This window comes from Moschus berezovskii, chromosome 23, assembly GCF_049115385.1.
Source record: "Moschus berezovskii isolate FMDL1 chromosome 23, NW_MosBer_1.0, whole genome shotgun sequence".
NCBI classification, from domain to species: Eukaryota; Metazoa; Chordata; class Mammalia; order Artiodactyla; family Moschidae; genus Moschus; species Moschus berezovskii.
The window spans coordinates 12463332-12489653 of record NC_142482.1 but is presented as its reverse complement, the minus strand read 5'-3'; the positions used below and the strand labels follow the sequence as shown (position 1 = coordinate 12489653).

Here is a 26322-nt window from a genome sequence, read left to right as displayed (position 1 = left end):
TTCCAGGAGCCTCCTTTTGAAGTATAAAACGTGCATCCCTATTACCACCATAAAACAATTGTTTATAAAGCTGTTTTCCTGTCATCCAGTGCAGATAAGCTCCTCTGGTGTGTTTATTAAAGCAGTGGCTCTTCAAGGGTGGTCTCTAGATCAGAAGCTACAGTCCCTTTGAGGGAGTTGTTGGGACGGTCGGCTTCTAGACTCTGCTGCAGAACAACTGCCTGTATCACTTCTTTTTAAAATCTCTAAGTCTTGTGTCTTTTTATCTTCCAGTTTTATTGAGATACAATTGACATTCAGGATTGTATAAGTTTTATGGTATACAACATAATGATTTGACTTACATACACCGTGAAATGATGAGCAAAATAAGTTTAGTGAACATCTATCATTTCTTATAGATATTAAATAAGAGATAAAGAACAACTATTTTTTCCTTGTGGTGAGAACTTTTAGGATTAATACTCTACATATGCTATGTATCATATAGCAATGTCATTATCTAAAATCATGTTGGACGTTTTATCCTGAGTACTTATCTTACAATTTGAAGTTTGTACCTTTGACCACTTTCCTCCAGTTCCCCTTCCTCTAACCCTGTGCCTTTGGTAACCAGAAATCTGATCTCTTTTTTAAGAAGTTTGTTTGTTTGTTTGTCTTGAAAATATGATGGAAACACTATTAGTTCCTAGTATATAACATAGAAATTCAGTATTTTTAAACATTTCAAAATGATCATAAAAATAAGTTACCATATGTCACCACATAGAAATATGATATAATTGTTAACTGTAGTCCCCACTCTGTACATTCCATACCTTTGACTCATTTATTTTGTAACTGAAAGTTTGTGCATATTAATCGCCCGCATTTATTTCTCTCCACTCCCCAGCTGCACCCCCCATAACTACCTGCTTGTTCTTTGTTTTTGTCTGTTACATTTATTCATTCGTTTTGATTTTTAGATTCTGTATATAATGTAATCATACGGTATTTGTCTATTTCTGTCTATTTCACTTAGTATAATACTGTCTATATCCAACCAGTCCATTCTAAAGGAGATCAGTCCTGGTTGTTCATTGGAAGGACTGATGCTAAAGCTGAAACTCCAATAATTTGGCCACCTCGTGCGAAGAGTTGAATCATTGGAAAAGACTCTGATGCTGGGAGAGATTGGGGGCAGGAGGAGAAGGGGATGACAGAGAATGAGATGGCTGGATGGCATCACCGACTCCATGGACACGAGTTTGAGTGAACTCTGGGAGTTGGTGATGGACAGGGAGGCCTGGCGTGCTGTGATTCATGGGGTTGCAAAGAGTCAGACACGACTGAGTGACTGAACTGAACTGAGACCCACCCATGTTGTCACAAATGGAGAGATCTCATTTTTTTAATTGCTGAGGAATATTGTTATATATCTTCGCCACATCTTTATCAGCTCACTACTGATGAGGACTTAGGTTGCTTCACATATTTTAACTGTTGCTCAGTAGTGCAGTTTTGAACATTGGGGTGCATGTGTCTTTTTGAATCAGTCTTTGTGTGTGCTTTTTAGAAAAATATCCAGGAGTGGATTTTTAATATTTTGTTGAAGCTTCACTCTGTTCTCCATAGTGGCTACAGAAACTTATATTCCTACCAGCATGACAGGGCCACTGTCTTTTATTCTTATTTGTTCCCCTCCTCTGTTGTATTTGGATCCTCTTCTGGATCTGCAAGTCCAGGACTTAGCTTCTGATCTCCTTTCCTTCCTTTGTGATCTCCTTCCAGCCCCCTGTCTCTCCCTCAGACCTTATATTCGTATATTTGACTACATACTCAGTGTGTTCATATGGATGTCTAATAGTCATTGAAATGTAATTGTTCAAAAACACATGCATCAAATATATGTATATATATATATATATACACACTTATATATGTGTGTATTATTTACCTACATATATATGTATTACTTACCTACATGTACATTATTTATATGCTTACCTATATATGAAGTGCAATATATACACATATACATGGAAAGACTGGAGGATGTTGGAAACCACCAAAAAAAAAATACTCCAAGTCCAAGGACAAAGGAGAAGCCACAAAAGATGGTAGGAGAACCACAGTCACGTTTAAAACCAAACCTCATACCCACCAGAGACTTCTCAAGGGCACCAACAAAACCTTGTACACATCAGGACTCAAGGAAAGGAGCAGGGACCACCGCAAGAGACTGAGCCAGAAATACGTAGCTGTTTGAGGGTCTCTGCAGAGGCATGGGTCAGCAGTGACCTGCCGTGGGGACGGGGCTCTGGCAGCAGCTGTCTGGAGAGGTGCAGCATGTGCCGTAAGTCACATGGAAGAGGTCACCATCAGTCCAGGCAGTTGACTCAAAACTGGAGAACATTCATATCAGAGATTCTTTCACTGTTGAAATGGTTCTAAGACCCACAACAGACTTCCCAACCTGGGGATCCAGCAGAGAGACTGGGAATTCCCAGGGAGCCTGACTTTGAAGGATAGTGGGATTTGGTTACAGAATTTCCACAGGACTGGGGATACAGAGACTCTTGGAGAACAAAAATAAAACCTTGTGTGCACCAGGAACCGGGAGAAAGGAGCAGTGACCCCATAAGAGACTGGGTCAGATTTGCCTGTGAGTGTTTGGGAGTCTTCTATGGATACATAGGTCAACAGTGCCTGCTGCAAGGTCAGGGGCACTAGCAGTAGCACTCCTGGGAGATGCAGTGTGTTGGGGTGAGTCCTATTGGAGGAAGTCAACATTAGGCGTAATATAGAGACTATAACCCTTGCATAGAGACTGCAAAACTCCAGAACTGGGTGACTTGGGGCCGAATTACAGGGAGGGAGCACAGCCACACCATCAGCAGAAAATTGGATAAAAGATTTATTAGCATGGCCCTGCCCACCAGAGTAAGTCCTAGTTTTCCCCACAGCAAATCCCTCCCATGAGGAAGTTTGCACAAGCCTCTTATCATCATCCTTCTGAGGACAGGACAAATGGAAACCACAGTCACAGAAAACTAACCAGAATGACCACATGGATCATAGCCTTGTGTAACGCAATGAAACTACAAGCCATGTAGGGCCGTCCAAGACAGACAGGTCATGGTGTAGAGTTCTGATAAAATGTGGTCCACTGGAGAAGGGAAAGACACACCACTTCAGCTTTCTTGCCTTGAGAACTCCATGATCAGTAATGAAAAGGAAAAATAAATGACTCTGAAAGATAAACACACCAAGGTCAGTAGGTGTGCAATATATTAATGGAGAAGAGCAGAAAAATATCTCCAGAAGGAATGAAGAGGCTGGGCCACAGCAGAAACAACGCTATGTTGTAGATGTGTCTGGTGGTGAAAGTAAATTATGATGCTGTAAAGGACAATACTGTATAGGAACCGGGATGTTACATCCATGAATCAAGGTAAATTAGAAGTGATCAAACAGGAGATTTCAAGAGTGAACACTGACATTTTAGGAATCGGTGAACTAAGAAGGACAAGATTGGGCAAATTTAAATCAGATGACCACCTTATCTACATTGTGGGCAAAAATCCCTTGAAAGAAATGGAGTAGCCTTCATAGGCAAGAAAAGAGTATGAAACGCAATACTAAGGTGCAGTCTCAAAAATGAGGGATTCATCTCATTTCCTTCCCAATGCAAACCATTGAACATCACAGTAATCCAGGTCTGCTGCTGCTGCTAAGTCACTTCAGTCGTGTCCGACTCTGTGTGACCCCATAGATGGAAGTCCACCAGGCTCCCCTGTCCCTGGGATTCTCCAGGCAAGAACACTGGAGTGGGTTGCCATTTCCTTCTCCAATGTGTGAAAGTGAAAAGTGAAAGTGAAGTTGCTCAGTCGTGTCCGACCCCTAGCGACCCCATGGACTTTAGCCCACCAGGCTTCTCCATCCATGGGATTTTCCAGGCAAGAGTACTGGAGTGGCTTGCCATTGCCTTAAATGAAAATATCTACTACCATAATAAACAAGAAATGCCACAGTCATCAGCAATTTCTGGCCTCCAAATGTGATTGAGGTCTCCCAAAACTGTGATCCAGTGGATGCTGCCACCACCCATATTGATTGCTGAGGAGTTGGGGGAATGCAAGAAGCCAAGTGAACAAGGAAACAGGATTTAGCCACAGATATAACTGAGGTGAATATGAAAGGAATGAATTCAGTGAGGCCAGAGGCTTCCATCTTCAGAAACACAGAATGATAAGATATTAATCTTTGATGTTCAGACTGCCTTCTCCCTTTGTTGCAAACTTGCATATAGCCTGACTTCCACTTCTGCCTCCTTGGAACAATTTTCTCACAGCTACTGAGATGCTATCTTTCGGGCTTGGAGTCCTAAACATTCCCACCAGAAAATAATAACTACTTTCAGGTTGTAACTGTATTTTTTAGTTGACAACCTCAACCATTAATACTGGAGAAGATAAAGTTGAAAGGTTCCATGACTATCTACAATAACTTCTAGGACTATAAACAACAACAAAAAAAAATGTCCTTTTCATCATAGAAGACTGGAATGCAAAAGTAGGAAGTCAAGAGATATCTGGAGTAACAGGCAAGTAGGCCTTAAAGTAAAATGAAGCAGGACAAAGGCTAACAGAGTTTTACCAAGATAATGCACTGGTCATAGCAAACACCCTCTTTCAACAACACAAGGGATGACTCTACACATGGGCATCACCAGATGGTCAACACTGAAATCAGACTGATTATATTCTTTGCAGCTGAAGTTGGAGAAGCTCTCTACAGTCAGTGAAAGCAAGACCAGGAACTGACTGTGGCTCAAATAATGAGCTCCTTATTGCCAAATTAAGACACAAACTGGAGAAAGTTGGGAGAAGACTAGATCATTCAGGTCGACCTAAATCAAAACCATGATGATTATACAGTGGAAGTGACAAATAGATTCAGAGGATTAGATCTGATAGAATATCTGAAGAACTATGGACAGAGGTTTGCAACATTGTACAGGAGCCAGTGATCAAAACCATCCCCAAGAAAAATAAATGCAAAAAAGCAAAATATTTGCCTGAGGAGACCTTACAAATAGCTGAGAAAAGAAGAGAAGTGAAAGGCGATGGAGAAAAGGAAAGATATGCCTATATGAATGCACAGTTCCCCAGAATAGCAAGGAGAGACAATAAAGCCTTCCTAAGTGATCAATACAAATTAATAGAGGAAAACAATAGAATGGGAAAGACTAGAGATCTCGTAAAGAAAATTAGAGCTACCAAGAGAACATTTCATGCAAAAATGGGCACAATAAAAGACAGAAATAGTCTGGATCTAACAGAAGCAGACAATATTAAGAAGAGGTGGCAAGAATACACAGAAGAACTATACAAAAAAGAGCATAATGACGCAGATAACCATGATGGTGTGATCACTCACCTAGAGCCACAAATCATGCAGTGTGAAGTCAAATGGACCTTAGGAAGCATCACTATGAACAAAGCTAGTGGAGGTGATGTAATTACAGCTGAGCTATTTTAAATCCTAAAAGATGATGCTGTTAGAGTGCTGGACTTAATATACCAGCAAATTTAGAGAGTTCCACCATGGCCACAGGATTAGAAAATGTCAATTTTCATTCCAAACCCAAAGAAAGGCAATGCCAAAGAATGTTCAAACTACCACAAAATTGCACTCATCTCACATGCTATCAAAATAATGCTCAAAATTCTCCAAGTGAGATTTCAACAGTACGTGAACCAAGAACTTCCAGATATTCAAGCTGGATATAGAAAAGGCAGAGGAAGCAGAGATCACATTGTCAGCATCTGTTGGACTGTACCAAAAGCGTGAGAATTTCAGAAAAACGTCTACTTCTGCTTCATTGACTACACAAAAGCCTTTGACTGTATGGATCATAACAAACTGTGGAAAAGTCTTAAAGTGATGGGAATACCAGGCTACCTCATCTGCCTCCTGAGAAACCTGTATACAAGTCAAGAAGCAAGTTAGAACCTGTCATGGAACAATGGACTGGTTCCAAATCGGGAAAGGAATACGTAACGGCTACTTATTGTCACCCTGCTTATTTACCTTGTATTCAGTGTACATCACATGAAATGCTGGGCTGGATGAAACACAAGCTGAAATCAAGATGGCTGGGAGAAATAGCAATAACCTCAAATATGCAAGTAACAGTTCCCTTATGGCAGAAAGCGAAGAGGAACTAGAGAGCCTCTTGATGAAAGTGAAAGAGGAAAGTGAAAAAAGCTGGCTTAAAACTCAACATTCAGAAAACAAAGATCATTGCATCTGGTCCCATCACTGCATGGCAAATAGATGGGGAAACAATGGAAACAGTGACAGAATTTATTTTCTTGGCCTCCAAAATCACTGCAGATTGAGATGGTAGCCATGGAATTAAAAGACATTTGCTTCTTGGAACAAAATCTGTGGCAAACCTAGGAAGCATATTAAGAAGCAGAGACATTACTTTGCTAACAAATGTCCATCTAGTCAAAGCTATGTTTTTTCTGTTAGTCATGTATGGATGTGAGAGTTGGATCATAAATAAGGCTGAGCGCTGAACAACTGATGCTTTTGAACTGGGTGTTGGAGAAGACTCTTGAGGATGCCTTGGACTGCAAGGAGTTCAAATCAGTCAATCCTAAGGGAAATCAGTCTTGAATATTCATTGGAAGGACTGTATCTGAAGTTGAAGCTCCAATACTTTGGCCACCTGATGTGAAGAGCCAGCTCATTAGAAATGACCCTGATGCTGGGAAAGATTGAAGGCAGGAGAACAAGAGGATGACAGAGGCTGAGATAGTTGGATGGCATCAACAAATCAAGGAGCACAAACTTGAGCAAGCTCCAGGAGATGATGAAGGACAGGGAAACCTGGTGTCCATGGGAGCTGCTTTCCATGGGTTCACAAAGAATCAGACATGACTGTGTGACTGAACAACAATAACAAATGGTTTCTAGGAGGGAAGTAAATTGCACCGTACTGAAAATACTGCTACAGACCCAGACTGGGACAGTTATCTTTCTTAGTCCCTCTGTTTGACCAAGTAGAATAGTTAAAGATTTGTCTTAGACAAGAAAATGTCATTGACATTTTTGTGCTGAGAACATAAACCAAATTTGTTGCTTTCTCATCAGTTCTTATGTTTGTTTTTTTTTTTAATGTTAAAGTTTACTTTAAAAATGTAAATATCTCACAATATTTTACAGGTAAAGAAAATAGCATATTGGTTTATTTTCTGTAGGTGTTATATTTTATTTTCCAAGTAATATTGATTAAAAATATTTACACACGTACTGTTAAGTCCACAGTTTAGCACTCTTATTTGTATGGCTTTAAAAGTTATAACACAAGATCTTTACATTAAGGATTGGGGGAAAAGATTCATTCAAAACAAAGCCTGATATATTATATACATGTTTTTCTCTGTAGTTTATTTTAAATACATTAATTTTTAAATGATGCTCATCTTGTTTTCATCTGGTGGTAAAATACTAGTGCAACTTTTCATCAAAATAAAGTTTACCACAGATATAAATGAATTTTCCCAATTGAAAATGGCCCTTCAGCTGCCATTAAACGAAATTTCTCAACCTAAGTGAAAAAGAATTGGTAGCTGTCATTATAAGAAAAAATATATAAAGTACTACAGCATCGCCTACACTGCTTACAACACAAATTTTGAAAGAACTAGAGATGCTTTATAGAAGTTTAGTTGGTTTTGAAAAGGCACATGGGTGTGTGTTTTTTTTTTTTTTTTAAACATTCTAGAAATTTGCCACCACCACTCTGTTTCTGTTGCAGAGATGACATCTATGACTATCCATCAGGGCAGACAAGAATGTTGTTCAAACTAAAGGAAGCCAGAAGCCAAAATTTAACTGCACAGTAACAACGCACTTTTCTTCATGCAGTCTTGTTTCCTATATATTCAAATTTTCTAACATGCATCAGAATACATAAACTTGTATTCTAATGATTTTACATTTGATTTTACAACATGGGGGGAAAAAAAACTTGAGGAAGGACATGACCAGGGACAGTAAGAACTCTTACCACAATGAAAATATACATTCGTACCCAACTATATAATAAGAATATAATCCATTTAAGTTTTCCAGAAATATACTTCTCAAAGCTTCCCATTCACTTATGGGAAAGATCCCTCCTCTGTGGCAAAGTGGGGGGGAGGGGGGAATCAGTCTGTTTCCGTAGAAACAGTTCAGCACAACAAGAAAGAGTTTAACTTTGGTCCACATGTCTGTTAGCATACGGACAGTCACACTGCCCATCATCAGTTCAAAAACCCAACACATAAATTTAAAAATATATGCATTTGTTTTTTCATTCTAAAACTGGCATAGGTGTTCTGTTCTCATTTCCTGCCTTTTCAGCTTGGGAATCCACTGCTAATTTGGTCTCTAAACCCTCCGCATCTTCGTGTTCTGCTGTAGTAGCCTTAGCAGCATCTGCTTGGGTAGGCTCTCTCTCCTCTTGGTTCATGATTTCAGGGGTCACTTGATCCAAGTCTGCTTCTAGAAGCTCAGTCTGTACTTCCACTGGCATCTGATTTACCCGTTCAACATGCAGTTCCTCTACATGGACTTCAGTACCTTCTTCAGTCTGAATTCGCCCCACTTCTAGATAACTTACCTGGACCTGCTCTGGAAGCTCACTCATGTGTGACTCGTGCACTTGGCTGTCCTGGAGCAGATCTGGATGGACCTGTTCCACAGTCACTTGTGCTGAATCCACCTGAAACTGGAGCAGTGGTAACACATGCACCTTCCCAACTTGTTCGATAATAGTCATTGACGTCAGAGGTTCAGTTTGCACACGTGTTTCTGCTGAAAGAACTTCTTCAGTTACCAGGCGCTCTGAAATATTATGAGTATCAGTGAGATGCCTCCTTAATTCATTTCCTTGCATAAACCACAAGTCACACAGAGTACAATGGTTGGGTTTATCTCCAGTGTGTATCACCAGGTGATCTTTGAACTGGTCCCAGCTGTTAAACACACTATTACAGACCTGACATTCATACAGCTTCTTTCTCCCCTTTTTTGCTCCCACTCCAGTCTGGCATGCGGTCAAGTGACATTTGAGGGTACTATTTCTAGCAAATCGTTCATGACAATTTGGACATTCAAAAGGTTTTACACCTGTATGTTTTCGAAGATGCTCTTTAAAATGTCCAAAGTGGTCAAACTGCTTCTCACAGTACTGACATATGTGTATTTTTTTCCCAGTTCTCTGCTTCTTACTGACTCCACATTCTTCAAGGTGGTAACAACTGAGGTGCTGTTTCCACGCGCTCTCCCGAAGATACCTTTTATTGCATATTTCACACTTGAAACTCTCAGTGGAGTGTGATTTCATGTGTTCCTTCTACCTGTTTGCTTGTGGGGTCAGATGCACAGCCGTCATCATCTTTAATCTGCCCTTTTCTATCGCCTTGGCGGTACTTGCTGGTAATATCTGCCAACAATGCCAGAGCGGAATCATCAGAGGAACCTGTGCTCTGAATGTACTTTATGGACTGCTTGGTAGAAGCCACTTCCTCCGTTTCGATGCCTTCATCTTCCACTTCGATTGTGCCTTTGGCAATCTCCACCTCAATTTCAACACTTTCAGATTCTGCAGATGGCAACCACTCAGTGATAACATTTGAAGTTTCTGCAATCTTTCTTTTTTTTGCTTCACTTTTCCCTGTGGTATTTTCCTCTAGTGGAGCTGAGTTTTCTTTGTTTCTGACTTCAAGGGCTTTGATAGCTTCTAGCATCTGTAGAAACTCTGCTGCTTTCCATACATCATTGGCTTCTTCTTCTCCTTGTATCATTAACTTTGCTGTATATGTGAACTCAATCAAATGAGGAAAGGCCATTTTACTAACACCTTCTATCTCCACCAAAGGTTCCTGAGTAAACTCCTGAAAGAATTTATAGAAGAACTTGCTGCAAGCAGCCAAAACAGCCTTGTGGGCCTTAAAATGGTGTCCGTCGACAATCAGGGTGATGTCAGTAAACCGGTCCTGCTCTCGCTGTTCATTCAATCGGTCCAGGATCATTTTATGATGTTCAGGGAACTCCTAAAGGCATTCCATCGTCTCTTCGGCCTCCATGGCCGTCCTGTTGCTTCAGGGAAGGAGGAGCGGCCCGGGCCTGCGCGTCACTTACGTCGGCGTGCTGCGTCACGGCGCCGGACTCCGGCTGACGCGGACGCCGAAGCGCAGACTAGAGCGCCAGTTCTTATGTTTCTTACACATGGTAGAATTTAGATATGGGAGCAAGTTATACATATGGATGCATCATTATGATTATCTACAATATCTGTACTCACTGATATTTTTTTTCCAATTTCCTATATTAGAGAAAAATTGCTAAGCAGACTCCTAGCGTGATTTAATGTAGTGATGTACATTCGCATACTATATTTTAGTTATTTAGTGCTACATAAGTATTATATATTTAGTAGTCTATCTCACTGTATGGTAAAAAATGGGTAAACTAGGTTGTTTGTTAGGTATATAGGTAGCTCAGTGGAAGACAATCTGCCTGTCAATGCAGGAGATGCAGACGATGTGTGTTTGATCCCTGGGTCGAGGAGATCCCTTGGAGGAGGAAATGGCAACCCATTTCAGTATTTTTGCATGGAAAATCCCATGGACAGTGTGTGTGTGTTCAGGCACTTTGGTCATTCTTTTTGACCCTGTTGACTGTAGCCCACCAGGCTCCTCTGCCCATGGGATTCTCCAGGCAAGAATACTGGAAGGGGTTGCCTGTGCCCTCCTGTGTCTCCTGTGACTCCAGCATTGCAGGTGGATTCTTTACCCCTGAACCATTGGGAAAGCCTGAGCAACTGAGCATGTACATATAAGTATATCTTTATCAAATTTTACTTTATTATTTCACATCTCTCATTGGTGCTGGGAAACTGTTGTTCATTATGGTTAAGCAGGCATTTCTGCCAATGGGAAATGTCTGGTTGATGCCTAATTCAGATACAGTACAGGGAGAGAGGAGACCAAGGGGCAGAGAGTATTTTTTATTTGTAAATTTCTATCTTGCCATAGAATATGCATTTTATTTCAAAATGTTTTGCTATGAACACAGTTGATTGAACCATTTACTTTTTGCAACCAAGACCATGTTGTGTACAGTTTCAGGAATACATTCTCAAGACATTCTCTCACCAGAACTTAAACTAGTTACAGGAGCAAATTTACCAGATGTCAATAAATGAAACACTTTCATGTAATTTTTTTCTTAATATCTAAACAGTACAAATAACCCAGAATCCTTCTAAATGCATTTATTTTTAAAAATGTTATCCACAAAGATATGTATTGTTTTGTAAGTAGTTTGTTCAAATGGAGCATTTGTTTAAACTTTGAAAACACCATTTTTTTTTTTCTTTTTGAGATCATAGTTTTGAGATAGACTGTCAACTGGTGTGCTTATGTTTTTCTGTCTGGTTTATACCAGAGGAAGCATCCCAAAACTATACGAACATAATTACAAACATCTAAAATGCTAGCATTGCTATTGTGCTAAACAAACAAACAAACAAAGCAAAGTAACTTGGCCCTGGATTAAGAGAATTTGGAATGTCTCAAAAAGATTTAATGATTACATTTCTAAGCTTATAATGCCCTCTCTTTGCTGTGTCCTCTTTCTAAATAGTAGACTCATTGTATTGTTTTTCTCTTCCTTTTTAATATTTTACACACTTTGAAAACTATTTTATTTCCATCATTTAGCAGATTTTCATGTATTCCCCAGTCTTTTAAATTTTTCTCACTTTCATTTATCTCCCTTTAAAAAAGCCAAAGTAATTTAGAACCAGAATAATTTCTCCCATGTTTGAATCCTGAGGAACTCTCATTTCTATTTTCTTGAATATAACTATAATGTGTGAGAGATGTTTCCTTCTTCAGCACCACCACTGTTTTCACATTTATTTAAATAAAACTACTTAAATCAACAGTTGACCCTCCAATTTAGGAGTACAAATGAGAAAAAATAAGATAGTAGCCATGGGACTTTCAAGATGGTGGGGGAGTAAGATGGTGAGATCATCTTCTTCCCCACAAATAAATCAAAATTAAATATGCATGTGGAAAAACTACAGAACACCTTCTGAAGGCTGGCAGAAGAACAGACTTCCTAAAAGGCAAGCCAATGTCATCAGAATGAGATTCAGTTCAGTTCAGTCGCTCAGTCGTGTCCAACTCTGCGACCCCATGAATCACAGCATGCCAGGCCTCCCTGTCCATCACCAACTGCCGGAGTTCACTCAAACCCATGTCCATTGAGTCAGTGATTCTATACAACCATCTCCTCTGTCATCCCCTTCTCCTCCTGCCCTCAATCTTTCCAAGCATCAGGGTCTTTTCAAATGAGTCAGCTCTTCGCATGAGGTGTCCAAAATATTGGAGTTTCAGCTTCAAATGATGTAGGGCATCAAATAAAGGTTAAGAAAAAAAGAGACAAAAGATTTCAGGATGAGTACTTGCACCCTGGGGAAGGAATCCTAATGCAGGAAGAGTTTCCTCACACTCAAACCTCCTCATGGGTGGAGATGGGGGGAACTTTGGAACCTCAGAGGGGAATGCACCAAAAGGTGCTCAGGAAGCAAAACAGAGAATTCACCACAGAGATCATTGTCAAACAGCCCTTCCCAGCTGAGAAGTGGCTTGCATGACCACCACAGTGAGTGGGGGCTGGATACTGAGACTCAGGCTTGAGGGGTTGGACCCCAGACAGATCAAGGATACCTGCCATGAAAGAGACTCTGAAGGAGCTAGTATGACACAACTGCGCATGTCAAGGGAAAAGCCTGGGCCTCCCAGAGAGGCAAGGGATCTTGCTGTTGGGACTGTGTAACTCCCTGCACTCACAGAACACAGGAAATTGCCTTTGTGAATGGCGTAGGTGGGATAAGCAATGGCTGTGAACTGCTCAACCCCAGAGGTAGGTACATATGGCCAAAACCAAAGCAGAGTACCAGGGGCTGTGTGAGCAAAGTGGAAGGAAAGTCACTTTACAGCAACAGGTGCAGCAGATTAAATATCCACAAGTAGCCTGAGACTGTAGAGAAGGAAATGGCAACCCACTCCAGAACTCTTACCTGGAGAATTCCGTGGACAGAGGAGCCTTGTGGGCTGCTGTCCATGGGGTCGGACAGAGTCGAACACAACTGAAGCGATTTGGCATACATGCATGCATTGGAGAAGGAAATGACCACCCACTCCAGTATTCTTGCCTGGAGAATCCCAGGGACAGAGGAGCCTGTAGGCTGCTGTCTGTGGGGTCAGGCAGAGTCAGACACGACTGAAGCAACTTAGCAGCACCAGCAGCAGCTGAGACTGTGGACCTTGGGGCAGTTGTGGACTTTTGGAGTAAATTCAAGCTGGAGTAAGCCCAGATCTGAGTCTGAACAGACCTTACAGCACCGACAGCAGGTCAAGAGATCTTCCTAGAAATATTAGAGGACCTCCTGAGTAAGCAGATTGACTGGTGATCTCTTTGTGGAGAGGAAAACTGAGGAATCAGGATGAAAATCGTCTATCACTCTCTTTTATATATGTTTCTTTATTTGCTTGTTTTTGTATTGTATTAATATTGTTCTTCTTATTATTATTCTTTTAATTTTCACTTTTTACCTTACCTTTTCCTTTTAAAAGAATCTTATCTTTAGATAAATTAATTTAACTACATTGAATTTTCCATGCTTTTGATTTTGTATTTTTCTGAGTCTAGTTTTTTTGTATTCATTTTTAATTTGGGGTTTATTAGTGTGAGTGCTCCCTTCTTTTCTGATTCTGATATTTATTCTTATTCTTTTTTTTTTTTTTCTACTTCTCTCTTCTTTTCTATTTGTGAGTTAGTTTCTTTCAGCGTAATTGGCTGTTGAGTGTTGCTTTCACCATTGGTCTTTCTAGGGATTTTCTCTTTGGTGCTTCATGGCCTGTGAAGTCTTGGTGCTATAGTAAGGGATCAGACCTGAACCTGAGAGGTGAGAGACATGAGTCCAGAACTTGGGACCATCAGAGAACTTCCATCACCATGGAATATTAATACGGAAGAGCATTCCTAAAGGCCTCCATCATATCGCTAAGACCAGATCCCACCCAAAGGGCAGCAAGCACCAGTGCCAGGTGCCTCATACCAAACCTTCAGCAAAACAGGAACACAACCCTGAAAATCAGCAGACAGGCTACCTGAAGCCATATCAAGCCCATAGACACCCCGAAACACACTTCTGGGCTTGGCACTGGACTTCAGAAAGATAAGATCCAGCTATATCCACCAGAACACAGGCACAAGTCCCCCAAATGGGAAAACTTCACAAACCGATTCGTGCGGGCTGGGGGCGGGGGGGGGAAGATTCCACAAATAAGAGGAACTATGATCTTCTAATCAATCTGATTTTGGTGTTGACCATCTGGTGATGTCCATGTGTAGAGCCTTCTCTTGTGTTGTTGGAAGAGGGTGTTTGCTATGGTCAGTGTGTTCTCTTGGAAAAACTCTATTAGCCTTTGCCCTTCTTCATTCCATACTCGAAGGCCAAATTTGCCTGTTATTCCAGGTGTTTCTTGACTTCCTACTTTTGCATTCCAGTCCCCTATAATGAAAACGACATCTTTTATGGGCGTTAGTTCTAAAAGGTCTTGTAGGTCTTCACAGAACTGTTCAACATCAGCTTCTTCAGTGCTGCTGCTTGGGGCACAGGTTTGGATTACAGTAATATTGAATGGTTTGCCTTGAAAACGAACAGAGATCATTCTGTCGTTTTTGAGATTGCATCCAAGTACTGCATGTCGGACTATTTTCTTGACCATGATGGCTACTCCATTTCTTCTAAGGGATTCCTGCCCACAGTAGTAGATATAATGGTCATCTGAGTTAAATTTACCCATTCCAGTCCATTTTGTTCACTGAGTCCTAGAATGTCGACATTCACTCTTGCCATCTCCTGTTTGATCACTTCCAATTTGCCTTGATTCATTTACCTAACATTCCAGGTTCCTATGCAATATTGTTCTTTACACATTCAACCTTGCTTCTATCATGAATCACCTCCATAACTGGATATTGTTTTTGCTTTGGCTCAATCCCTTCATTCTTTCTGGTTGTATTTCTCCACTGATCTCCAGTAGCATATTGGGCACCTACAGACCTCAGGAGTTCCTCAATAAGTATCCTATCATTTTGCATTTTCATACTATTAATGGGATTCTCAAGGCAAGAATACTGAAGTGGTTTGCATTCCCTTCTCTAGTGGACCACATTCTGTCAGACCTCTCCACCATGACCCGCCCGTCTTGGGTGGCGCCACATGGAATGGCCTCGTTTCATTGAGTTAGACAAGGCTGTGGTCCGTGTAATCAGATTGACTAGTTTTCTGTGATTATGATTTCAGTGTGTCTGCCCTCTGATACCCTCTCGCAACACCTACCATCTTACTTGGATTTCAATTGCACTCATCTCACACGCTAGTAAAGTCAGACTCAAAACTCTCCAAGCAAGGCTTCGGCTATATATGAACCGTGAACTTCCAGATGTTCAAGCTGGTTTCAGAAAAGGCAGAGGAACAAGAGATCAAATTGCCAACATCCTCTGGATCAAGGAAAAAGCAAGAGAGTTCCAGAAAACCATCTATTTCTGCGCTATTGACTATACCAAAGCCTTTGACTGTGTGGATCACAATAAACTGTGGAACATTCTGAAAGAGATGGGAATACCAGACCACCTGACCTGCCTCTTGAGAAACCTGTATGCAGGTCAGGAAGCAACAGTTAGAAGTGGACATGGAACAACAGACTGGTTCCAAATAGGAAAAGGACTATGTAAAGGCTGTATATTGTCATCCTGCTTATTTAATTTATACGCAGAGTACATCATGAGCAACACTGGGCTAGAAGAAGCACAAGATAGAATCAAGATTGCTGGGAGAATTATCAAAAACCTCAGATATGCAGAAGACACTACCCTTATGGCAGAGATTGAAGAGGAACTAAAGAGCCTATTAATGAAAGTGAAAAAGGAGAGTGAAAAAGTTGGCTTGAAGCTCAACATTCAGGAAACTAAGATCATGGCATCTTGTCCCATCACTTCATGGGAAATAGATGGAGAAACAGTAGAAACAGTGTCAGACTTTATTTTTTTGGGCTCCAAATTCACTGCAGATGCTGATTGCAGCCATGAAATTAAAAGACGCATACTCCTTGGAAGGAAAGTTATGACCAACCAAGATAGTATATTAAAAAGCAGAGACATTACTTTGCCAACAAAGGTCCGTCTAGTCAAGGCTATGGTTTTACCAGTGGTTATGTGTGGATGTGAGAATTGGACTGTGAAGAAAGCAGATTGCCAAAGAATCGATGCTTTTGAACTGTGCTGTTGGGAAGACTCTTGAGAGTCCCTTGGACTGCAAGGAGATCCAACAAGTCCATTCTAAAGGAGATCAGTCCTTGGTCTTCATTGGAAGGGCTGATGCTAAAGCTAAAACTCCAATACTTTGGCCACCTCATTCGACGAGTTGACTCATTGGAAAAGACCCTGATGCTGGGAGGGATTGAGGTCAGGAGGAGAAGGGGACGACAGATAGTGAGATGGCTGGATGGCATCACTGCCTCAATGGGCGTGAGTTTGAGTTAACTCCGGGAGTTGGTGATGGACAGGGAGGCCTGGCGTGCTGCAATTCATGGGGTTGCAAAGAGTCAGACATGCCTGAGCGACTGAACTGAACTGTGTGTGAGTTAATATGCATTATGTGTCTTTCTCTTTCTGACTTATTTCACTCTTTATAATAGGCTCTAGGTTCATCTACCTCATTAAAACTGACGCAAATGCATTTCTTTTTATAGCCGAGTAATAGCATATTAAAAAGCAGAGACATTGCTTTGCCAACCAAGGTCCTTCTAGTCAAGGCTATGGTTTTTCCAGTGGTCATGTATGGATGTGAGAGTTGGACTGTGAAGAAAGCTGATCGCCGAAGAATTGATGCTTTTGAACTGTGGTCCTGGAGAAGACTCTTGAGAGTCCCTTGGACTTCAAGGAGATCCAACCAGTCTATTCTAAAGGAGATCAATCCTGGGTGTTCATTGGAAGGACTGATGCTAAAGCTGAAACTCCAATACTTTGGCCACCTCATGCGACGAGTTGACTCCCTGGAAAAGACTCTGATTCTGGGAAAGGTTGGGCGTGGGAGGAGAAGGGGACGATAGAGAATGAAATGGCTGGATGGCATCACTGACTCTGTGGGCATGAGTTTGAGTGTACTCAGGGAGTTGGTGATGGACAGGGAAGCCTGGCGTCCTGTGATTCGTGCGGTCGCGGAGAGTCGCACATGACTGGGCAACTGAACTGAACTGAATATTCCATTTTGTGTATGTACTACAATTTCTTTATCTATTCATCTGTTGATGGACATCTATATTGCCTCCATATCCTAGCCTTTGTTAGTAGTTCTGCAATGACCAGTGGGGTACATAGGTTTTTTTTCAATAACGATTTCTTCAGCGTATATGCTCAGTAGTGGGATTGCTAGGCCATACTGTAGTTTTGTTCCTAACTTTTTAAGGAATCTCTATACTATATTCAATAGTGGCTGTATCAATATGCATTCACACCAACAGTTAAATAAGGTTACCTTTTCTCTGCACTCTCTCCAGCATTTATTGTTCTTAGACGTTTTGATGATGGATGTTCTGACTAGTGTGAGATAATACCTCATGTGGTTTTGGTTTGCACTTCTCTAATAATGAGTGATGTTGAGAATCTTTTCATTTGTCTATTAGCAGATGTCTATTGGCCACCTGTATGTCTTCTTTTTAGAAATTTCTGTCTTTTGACAACTTTTTCATTGCGTTGTTTGTTTTTCTGGTCTTGAGCTTCATGAGTTGCTTGCATATTTTGGAGACTAGTCCTTTGTCAGGTCTTTTGTTCGCTTGTATATTCTCCCATTCTGAGGATTTTCTGTTTTCACCTTCTTTATAGTTTCCTTCGTTGTCTAAAAGCTTTTAAGTGTCATTCTGTCCCATTTGTTTAGTTTTGTTTTTATTTCCATTACTCAAGAAGGTGGGTCATAGAGGATCTTGCTGTACTTTATGTCAGGAGTGTTCTGCCTATGTTTTCCTCTAAGAGTTTTATAGTTTCTGGTCTTACATTTAGGTTTGTAATCCATCTTTAGTTTATTTTTTGTGTGGTCTTAGGCAATATTCTAATTTCACTCTTTTACACATTGCTGCCCAGTTTTCCCAGCACCATTTTTTGGAAGAGACTGTCTTTTCTCCAATGCATATTTTTGCCTCCTTTGTCAAAGATAAAGTACCCATAGTTGCATATATTTATCTCTGGGTTTTCTATCTTGTTCTCTTGGTCTATATTTCTATTTCTGTGCCAGTACCCTAATGTCCTGATGACTGTAGCTTTTTAATATAGTCTGAAGTCAGGAAGGTTAATTCATCCAGCTCAATTCTTCCTTCTCAAGATTGCTTTGGCTATTCAGGGTGTTTTTTGTTTCCATAAAAATTGTAAAATTATTTGTTCTTGTTCCATGAAAAATGCCATTGGTAGTTTGATCGGGATTGCATTAAATCTCCAGATTGCTTTTGATAGTATAGTCATTTTCACAATATTAATACTTCCAGTCCTAGAACATTGTATATCTCTCCATCTGTTTGTGTCACCTTTGATTTCTTTCATTAGTATCTTATAGTTTTCTATAAGGTTAGTTTTCTTTCTATAAGTTTTCTTTCAGTTCAGTTCAGTTCAGTCGCACAGTCGTGTCTGACTCTTTGCGACCCCATGAATCACAGGATGCCAGGCCTCCCTGTCCATCACCAACTCCCGGAGTTCACTCAAACTCACGTCCATAGAGTCGGTGATGCCATCCAGCCATCTCGTTCTCTGTCGTCCCCTTCTCCTCCTGCCCCCAATCCTTCCCAGCATCAGATTCTTTTCCAGTGAGTCAACTCGTCGCATGAGGTGGCCAAAATATTGGAGTTTCAGCTTCAGCATCAGCCCTTCCAATGAACACCCAGGATTGATCTCCCTTAGAATGGACTGGTTGGATCTCCTTTCAGTACATGGGACTCTCAAGAGTCTTCTCCAGCACCACAGTTCAAAAGCATCAATTCTTCGGCGATCAGCCTTATTCACAGTCCAACTCTCACATCCATACATGACCACTGGAAAAACCATAGCCTTGACTAGATGGACCTTGGTTGGCAAAGTAATGTCTCTGCTTTTTAATATGTTATCTAGGTTGGTCATAACTTTCCTTCCAAGGAGTAAGTGTTTTTTAATTTCATGACTGTAATCAGCATCCACAGTGAGTTAGTTTATATTTCAGAGGATACTTATTGAGAATTTAGGTGTTCCACTAGTACTCTGGAATGTCGATGCTGGAGACTTACCAGAATAGGACAATATCCCTGCTTTAAGTGAACTCAAATTCTGTTTAGAAGTGTAGTGGAAGCAAAAGATAAGAGACAAGAAAGCACATCAAGTTGTGATAAGTGCTTACATAGGTGATGAAAATCAGGTCATGTGAGAGGGATACTTTATTTAGGCAGAGATCTTCAGAAAGATCTGAAGATCTGAGGTTTGGCACTGAAGTTTTAGATACCAGGATGACTCATAATGAGGAGTAAATGCCTGAGTTTCAGGAATAGAGCATTCCAGATAGAGGAAGAGCTACAATGAAGACCAAAAGTAAAGTACCTGCTTGGTGTGTCTGACACACTTTACCTTGAATGTAGTGGTTGAGGAGTACAAAATGAGGTCAGGACAGTAGCAAGCCTGACATCAAATGGGTGGTTTCAGCCAAAAAGGAGAGTTTGAAGTGGATATGTTATAATATGAACCCAGAAATATGGGTGGAGATCAGTTCTTTCATGTCAAGAAACACTTATTAGATGCCACTTTCTGTTTGCTTATTTTCTGTGAATATCCCCTGCCACTTTCTTCCTTTTTGTTTGTGTAAATATTGTCCTAAAGCTGTGCTACATCTTTTAAAATCTATGATGTTTTTATAAACAGTTCTCACAACTTTATATTTGTTGAAATCATTTTCTCATAATATATTTGAGGCAGTTTATAAAGGGAATAAAAATAAAACAAATAGTAATTATGAGATATAACTTCTACTGAGCACTTAGTTTTTGTCAGGCATTGCTACAAGTGCTTCAGAACTCTGTTAACAAACTTAGTCATCACAATAGTCCTAAAATGTAACTTCTGAAAAAAATAAGAAATCATGACCAGGAAGCTAAAGGAGCAAGTGTGAGAGCCAGGAGTATTAATGGTGTTACTCTCTCTGGGCCAAATATGGAACAGAGTTTCCAGTAATATATATGATATAATTCTTCTAGTCAAAAAGGAGAAAAGAGTTCTTCAAGGGAAGCAATATTTTCCCAGGACTATATAATAAAATAATTTTCACATATGGAATATTACTTAGGGAATATTATATCACCATATTTCATTGATTTTAACCTGTATATTCACACTTCCACATTTCTAATTGCTGATTATTACAATCATGAAAACGCAAACAGCAGTCATGAAATAGTTGTCATTATCCATGGACTTTAAAACTTGCAGAATGTGTTTGGAAGAAAGCCCTGGGACAATGTCAAAGCTGTTTTTTCAGAAATGCTGACTCATCAAACTTTCCTGGCGTCACTGAAAACACCCAGGTGGTGGGATGGACACACGGATGGTTTCAGGTCCCAAACTTCTCAACCTGAGCTCCATCTGCAGTGTCACTGTACAGTGTCTTTCCATGGTGGTGGTGTTGGCCTAACCCACATGAAGGCACTGGGCTCTTATTTTGACCAGTAGAGAATTAATGTACATTATGCAAACAGAGGCTTGACAAGGAGTATTAGCCATCAGTGTGAGAACATTCTGAGAGTAGCCTGCTGGAAAATGAGACACATGTGAAGATGACACACATGCCCAAAGTCAACCGGCCTCAGATGTCTAAGTAAATCTACCTAAAATCACACAAACCATGTAGCCAGAACCCAGCTAGCTTCATATTTGCTCAACTCAGCAAAAGTTTATTGGTGTGTGCCTTTGAATTTTAGGCAGGTTGTTATTCAGCAAAAGCTAACTTATACTTTTGGGGAAGAAACAGATATCAATGATTCCAAATTGAAAGTGATTCAGAAAATTCATCTCTGAATGTGAAAAAAATTGGGGGAATACTTGAACCAATTTGTTTTATTGATATTGAAATGTTTGCATTTGCACAAATCTATCTAAATAAATCTAAAAGAGCTATGTCAATAATATAAAATAAAAGTTCTAAGGAAGAAGAAAGCAATGTTTTGAGGTCCAACTGAAGCTTTTTTTTTTTTTTTCTTTTTAGTGGCACATTAAACATGGATGGGTCTTACAGTTGCTAGTACTCTTATGTTACATGTAAGTGTGTGATTGTGTCACATTCTTATATGTTTCTTACCCTGAAAAGCAAGCGTCATCTCATATGTATCGTTGGATTAATCAGACTTTGCTTGTGACTAGCATGCAATTAAGTGAGTAAATATTATCCATCTGTTTATAGAGAGAAACTATCTTGCTTTTCACATGCCCTTCTCACTGTTATTGTCCCTGTTCACGTGATTGAGTGGATTTCGGTGCTAAATGAGAGGATATGAATTATCTTGTTTCTTATCAATATAGTAGGATGATATGAGTCATAAGATTTTGGAGGGGGACATAAAAAATAATTTTAATTATGTAAACATATAGTTTATTGCACATATATTTTAATGTGACTAGAAATAGATTCACTTGGTATCTGAAAAATCATCAAAAATGCACTGTACCATGAAATGTTTATCACTGGTTGAAGGTCACTAAACTGCATAAAGGTTTACTTTCAGTGTTTTTTTTTTTTTTTTTTTTTCATGTGCATTGTGCCATTGTTTTGTAATCTTGATTCTTAGTATAGAATCCATGTTGGTCAATAGTATCACTTGATTTTTCATGACAAGGTTTTGTCGGCATTGAAGAAAGAGAAATCCATTTTAATCTGACTCATTCTGCATTCTAGGTGCTCCTTCAGTTCAGCATCCTGCTATGAATGATCCTTCAAAACAGCCTGATTGTTTGTGTTTCTCTTCATTATTTTTAAAAGGTGATGAATTTTCTGAATTTTTAATTCAGAATCATTAATATCTGTTTCTTCCCCATAAGTATCAGTTAGCTTTTGCTGAATAACAAACTGCCTAAAACTCAAAGGCATACAACAATTTTTTTTTTTAGGGGGAACTATAGTTATCAACACACAGCTCTCCTTTTAAGTTGGCTTATTATCTCATAACGAGCTGTTGACTGAAAGCCACAAAGTGAAGAACTGCATGCGTAAACAAAAACTCAGAACCTAAAAGTGAGAATCTGTAGTAAAAAAAGACAAGTATGTTTATATTTGGAACACTGAAAATGGAGTTAAATATTAACTTGTTGTTGTTGTTTATGTTTCTCTTCATTATTTTTAAAAGGTGAATTTCATACTCACCAGCAAAGCAAGAGGGTTCCCTTTTCTCCTTACCTTCTCCAAGATTGGTTATTTGTATATTTTTGATGATGGTCATTCTGACAAGTGTGAGATAATACCTCATTGTAGTTTTGATTTGCATTTCTCTAATAATGTGCAAAATAAAGACAGCTGAGCACCAAGGAATTGATGCTTTTGAACTGGGATGTTGGAGAAGACTCTTGAGAGCCCCTTAGCCTGCAGGGAGATCAAACCAGTCAATCCTAAAGGAAATCAGTCCCAAATATTCATCGGAAGGACCAATGCTGAAGCTGAAACTCTAGTATTTTGTCCACTGGATGCGAAGAAGTGGCTCTTTGGAAAAGACCCGGATGCTGGGAAAGATTGAAAGCAGGAGGAGAAGGGGACGACAGAGGATGAGATGGTTAGATGGCATCACTGACTCGATGGACGTGAGTTTGAGCAAGCACTGGGAGCTGGTGCCAAACAGGGAAGTCTGGTATCCTGCAGTCCATGGTATCACAAAGAGGTGGATACTACTGGGCAACTGAACAGAATAATTAGCGATGCTGAGCATCTTTCCATGTGTTTATTAGCTATCTGGATGTCTTCTTTAGAAGAAGAAGAAATTAGAGAAATGTCTACTGAGGGGTCTACCCACTTTTTGATTGAAATTTTTGTTTTTCTGGTCTTGAGCTTCATGAGCTGCTTGTATATTTTGGAGATCAACCCTTTGTCAGTTGTTTCATTTGCTATTATTTTCTCCCATTCTGATGGTTATCCTTTCGCCTTGTTTATAGTTGCCTTTGCTGTGCAAAAAACTTTTAACTTTAATTAGGTCCCATTTGTTTATTTTTGTTTTTATTTTCATCATTTGAGGATGCGGGTCATAGAAGATCTTGCCCATGATTTATATCAGGGACTGTGCTGCCTATGCTTTCCCCCAGGAGTTTTTGTTGTTGTTGTTGTTTTAGTTTGGCCTTACTTTTAAGTCTTTAATCCATTTTGAATTTATTTTTGTTTGCGGTGCTAGGAGATGTTTTAGTTTCATTCTTTTACATGGAGCTGTTCAGTTTTCCCAGCACCACTTACTAAAGAGACTGTATTTTCTCCATTGTATATTCTTGCCTCCTTTGTCAAAGATAAGGTGCCCATTGAAAGACATACATTACCATAAGTAAAACAGATAGTCAGTGAGCATTTTCTATATGATGCAGGGAGTTCAAACCCAGTGTTCTGTAACAATCTAGAGGGGTGAGATGGAGTGGGACGTGGAAAGGAGGTTCAACAGAGAGGGGTCATATGTTACATATGGTTGATTCATGTTGATATATGGCAGAAACTACCACAATATTGTAAAGCAGTTATCCTCCAATTAAAAAAAAAAAAATCGCCATAAGAAGTGAACTTTTGTAATAGCAACCAACTAAGTGGAGTAACAATTTCTAGCTTGATTAACCTGTTTTTTCATTTAACTAAGAATCTATTCTGATAAAGACACAAAACTTCCATATTAAAAAATATTAATTTAAAAAATACAATTGTAGCAACATGCATTGTATAATAGTTTAACAGAACTCAGATATCAATACTTAATGAAAACTAGTGAAAAGTCAGTTCTTCCTTGGTTCTTGTCTCATCATAGTAATGAATTTAAATGACAGACCAGCACAGCTCAAGCAGGCAGGATTTATTTAGGAAAGCAGTAGGCAATAGGCAAACACTCTCAAGACATGAGAGCAGATCAACCCTGGCAAGACTGTCCCTTTCCTATTTTGACTTCCCTCTTGTATATCCCTTGTTCCCGCGCCTGAGTGGTCCCTGGGGCCTGATTGGCTATGTCCTATGCAAATAACACCCTGGGTGTTATGCCCAAGACCAATCAGGGAAGGAGATGCAAATAAGGCATATGTCGAAGACCAATCAGAGAAGAGGGTGTGTTGGGCTTGTTCTGCTGATGGAAGTATTCACTCAAGTGTGCAGTTTCTTCTCCTCCTCCTCCTCTTCCTCTTCTTCTTCCCACCCTTCATGTATATGGTCTTCTAACTGCCACTTCTTCTAATTGCCCATTTTGGACCCCTTTCTCCCTACTCTAACAGGCTAACATTTCCCCCCTCAAGAGATAGGAGGCCCAGTTCTTTGGGAATAGTGGAGTTGAGGTTTCCTTGGGATAGGCACACCAAGAGTGGGATACTAATGAAATATAGAGCAGTAGGCTTATTCTGAGAAGTTCAATTCCCTAATGTTCATCAGAATGGCATTTATCTATAGTTTTATATAGATATTGAAGTTCTCTCAGGAGCTCACATGTGTACTGGGTGTCTTCTCCTTTTTCCTTCTATGACTTGACTCGAGAGTGGTGTACAGAGGGGCCGTGCCCTGGTATTTAGACTTTTGTAGGGGTAGAAAGTTTTACAGGTCATGGATCCTTTCATGTGGGCTGGAGTTGAGCCTCCAGAGGCCCATCTTTCCACACCTTGATTAGAAATTGGGTCCCTGGGGCAGATAGTGGTAGTCCCTCAGTCTTTTGGGTCCTGGTTGACACCCTACAAATGCATTTCTTTATGGAATTATCCAACTGCCATAGAGTAAGATCAGAGAACCTGAGTTTCTGTATCTAAAAGGAGGTCATTAACATAAATGGTCTCTCATATGGCACCTCATAGGGGCTAAGACTGACCTGTTCTTTAGGAGCCATGTGAGTGCAAAGATGGGCTATTGTCAAAGCTTCCTCAAATCTGAAGGAGGTCTCCTGGGTTATCTTCTTTATTTCTGATCTTAAGATTTTGTTGGCTTTTTCTACTTTTCCTGAAGACTGAGGCCTCCATGTACAGTGGAGGTAATAGATAATGCCCAATGCTTTTGAAACCTTTGGGTGACTTTAGAAGTAAATGAGGTCCTATTTTCACTTTGTAGTGACCTGGACAGACCAAGTGAAAGTCAAAGTGTTAGTCCCTCAGTCACTCAACCCCATGGACTGAAAGGGAGACCTTCCCCACCATGTATGCTGACAAATCGCTGGGTGTACCGAGGTCAGTGAGTGTAACCATTTTGGTTGCAGACTGAGAGACAGAATCCTGGGTCAGAATATGGATCTCAAGGCATCCCAGGTTCCTTGAATCCCTCTTTACTGGAGCAGAGCATCCTCACAATCCTTGACTGTGATGAACCCATGGTTGGGTAAGAATTGGGGCTGTCCAGCCATGGTGGGAATAAATGGCATGGTGTAGAGCCACCCATTATAGTATCTGTAAACTGGGAGGTGGGCCTGGAGGATCCTTCTTTACTATATCACGAGGATCTCAAAACCCAGGACAAGGTATTTCCTATAGTGGGATTATCCCGTGTTTGCTGCTGCGGCTGCTAAGTCACTTCAGTCGTGTCCGACTCTGTGCGACCCCACAGATGGCAGCCTACCAGGCTCCCCCGTCCCTAGGATTCTCCAGGCAAGAGTACTGGACTGGGTTACCATTGCCTTCTCCGTTTTGAGGGCGGCTGCTGCTGCTGCTAAGCCACTTCAGTCATGTCCGATTCTGTGTGACCCCATAGACAGAAGCCCACCAGGTTCTCCCGTCCCTGGGATTCTCCAGGCAAGAACACTGGATTGCCATGTTTGGGTCCATTCTAATTGGTAACAGAAATAGTGATAGCAAAGTGGATTTGTTGATCTGCTTAAAGGAAGGAGTAAGGGTTGCTTCCACCCTCAGTTGCTTCAAGGGTCCTCTTCTGCCAAGAGTACATGTCCGAGGCCCCAGACTCTTAGAGACCAAGGGAAAGAAATTTACTCAAAAGGAATA

At 40.4% G+C, this 26322-nt stretch overlaps 1 protein-coding gene and 1 pseudogene across 3 annotated transcripts in view; one reads left to right on the top strand and one right to left on the bottom strand.

Moving 5' to 3' along the window:
* The window catches only part of KHDRBS2 (KH RNA binding domain containing, signal transduction associated 2), a 795143-nt gene that overhangs the window by 314709 nt on the left and 454112 nt on the right, over positions 1–26322 (top strand). The window lies entirely within an intron of this gene.
* On the bottom strand, positions 8354–9625 carry LOC129543624 (zinc finger and BTB domain-containing protein 35 pseudogene; annotated as a pseudogene).